Source organism: Trichosurus vulpecula, chromosome 8 (assembly GCF_011100635.1).
Source record: "Trichosurus vulpecula isolate mTriVul1 chromosome 8, mTriVul1.pri, whole genome shotgun sequence".
NCBI classification, from domain to species: Eukaryota; Metazoa; Chordata; class Mammalia; order Diprotodontia; family Phalangeridae; genus Trichosurus; species Trichosurus vulpecula.
In genome coordinates this window covers 183,803,642-183,806,358 of record NC_050580.1, presented here as the reverse complement: position 1 = coordinate 183,806,358, position 2,717 = coordinate 183,803,642, and the positions used below count along the sequence as shown (strand labels likewise).

The window sequence follows — 2,717 nt, the reverse complement described above, 5'->3', positions numbered from 1 at the left end:
GATCTACCTCAGGGATTTCTCAACTTTTTTATTTTTTTTTGTCTTCTTGGCTTTTTAAAGTATCTCTTGGCTGTTAGCCAACCTTCACATACTCCCTATACAATATGAAAGGAAATAAATTCTAGAATATGCCATGCATAAGTATAATAAGATAAAATGAATACATTAATTATTCATAAATTAAATTTTATGAACTGAAACTTAGCATTAATAAAAATAAAATAATATTTTATTAGCACATTCATTTAGTGTAATAAAGTTGTTAAACATTTGTCAGAACACATTAAAACAAATTGTTGTGAGCCATACTTTTATTTCTTGTTAGCCAGCAGTTTCATTTTCAGTATAGTTTTGCAAGTAACATCTGCTTTCGATGTTCAGCCTTGTTTCTTTTTTGCCTTGGATTTGATTGAGAAAAGGATTGATAATCCTGATTCACAGAGATAATTAAAAAAAAAAACTACTGAAAGCTTCATGGAACAATTTTTTGTTTTTAATTAAGAATGGGATATTCCTTTCCAAGTATATGCCAAACATTTCACTTCATTGGTTGAATTACAATTTGGAGTCTTTGGTTATTGTAGCAGATCAGTCAGATCATCTTTTGCTGGGTGGAATTGTTTTTTCATTTTTTTCTAGTTCATTTTGAAAAGCGCTTCTTATTCATACTTCATTCACTTAGTTTTCCTCAGCTTTCCCTTAACTCTTTTTTTAGGAGTCTTCCCTTTTCCAGCCTACCTCCACATTTTTACCATTTCCTCTTCATCCATAGTTTTTTTTTCAGTTAACACTATTACTTTTGGGATATTTCAATAGGATAATATAGTTATTTTTTTCAAATATTCCACATACGCCTTTGAGCAGATGTTCCTTTTCCCTTGGAGTATTTGCATCTCACATAGGTTGGAAACCCCTCATCTCTCAAGTCATATTGCCATATATATCATTGCAAAACTAGTAAATGAACATAAGATGTGGTCACATATTTGTGTGGAAGAATGTTCATTTGTGCATCAAAGGTATAGAATTAAGCTATTTTACATTCTAATAATAATTATTTTTCTCATTTTCTCCTGGAGGTTTATAGCAAAGAGTTGAATGAATGACTGAAGTAAATCATTCTACAGTGTCTGAGTTCATCCTATTGGGAATTTGTGATTCATGGGAACTTCAGATTTTCTTTTTTACTTTGATCTTGCTGCTCTGCCTGTTCATTGTTTTAGGTAACATCTTTATTATGATTTTAGTTATCACTGACTCCTGTCTCCATTCCCCCATGTACTTCCTGTCAGCCAACCTTTCTGTTGTTTGTGGCTTTCATCAGTCACTACTCCAAAGATGATCACAGATTTGCTCAAGGAAAATAAAAGCGTCTTCTTTGGGGGCTGCATGTGTCAGATCTTCTTTGTGCATTTTTGGAGGGGGTGAGATGGTGCTGCTTGTGGCCATGGCCTATGACCATTATGTAGCCATATGCAAACCAGTCCACTACATAGTCATCATGAGCCAAAGAAGATGTATTTGCCTTGTAATGATCTCATGGACTATTGGATTTGTGCACTCTATGAGTGAATAAGCTGTGATTGTTGAGCTGCTTTTCTATGGCCCTAGAGTAGTGAACAGTTTATTTTCTGTGACATCCCACTGGTGATTGAGCTTGTCTGCATTGATTCCTATTCCCTGGGAATCTTGATGAATTCTGACAGTGGTATTCTTGCTATGTCATGCTTCATTCTTTTACTGATCTCCTATATTTACATCTTTTTCACAGTCACCCATTACACCAAAGATGGGACAACCAAGGCACTCTCCACTTGCACTGCTCATATCACGGTGGTAGTGTTATTCTTTGGACCCTGCATCTTCATCTATGTGTGGCCACTTAACATAACATCAGTGGGCAAATTTCTTGCTGTGTTTTACTCAGTCATCACACCTCTCTTGAATACAGTCATCTATACATTTAGAAACAAAGAGATGAAAGTTTCCCTCAGAAGATTTAAAGGTCAGTATGGAAATTCTAGGTGGAACTTGTAAGAGCTTTGTATTTAGCAGTTCCATATTTTTTTTTAACACAAGACCCCTTTCACTTTATTTCAACTTAGTTTTTGTGAATTTCACACAAAAAAATACAGAAGCAAATCTTGTCAATAAATAAAACTATGTAGTCAAACAAAATATCCCTTCATGAAGTGCAGCTCTCAACCAATGAGAATTTTTTAACGAGCAATAGATGTGTTTTAGCTAATTTAAAATAGCACAAAAAATTCGGAATGGCTGAGTGTTTTAAACAAAGATAATGCTTAGGTTTGGCTTTACATAAAAGACAACAAATTCATATTTTATAAAATGGTTTAATGAAGGCATGTATGACTGGTAACAATGATCAATAAATTTACTGAATTCAAATTATTTACTGTTGTAAACATTTTACAAATGCATTGAGATTTATCTCAATTCACTGTCTTTGATGAAAGAATTACTCAAACAGACAAAATCAATGGCACATTTAAAAAATAAAGCCGACAAATATCATTCTGAACATTCTCTTTCAACACAGTCCAGGCAAGAGAAAACAGTACAGTATAAAAAAAAGTATACAACAAAGATTGTTCTTATTATAATGTCAAACTCTGGAAACTGTAAATACAAATAAAGTGATTGAACAGTCATCTCCCCACGAGGAAGAAGTTACAGTAAGAAAAATTTGCAATCCA

At 33.4% G+C, this 2,717-nt stretch overlaps 1 pseudogene; it reads left to right on the top strand.

The window, feature by feature from the left end:
* The first annotated feature begins 1,102 nt into the window (after nt 1-1,102).
* Nucleotides 1,103-2,037, top strand: LOC118827978 (annotated as a pseudogene).
* The last annotated feature ends 680 nt before the right edge of the window (nt 2,038-2,717 follow it).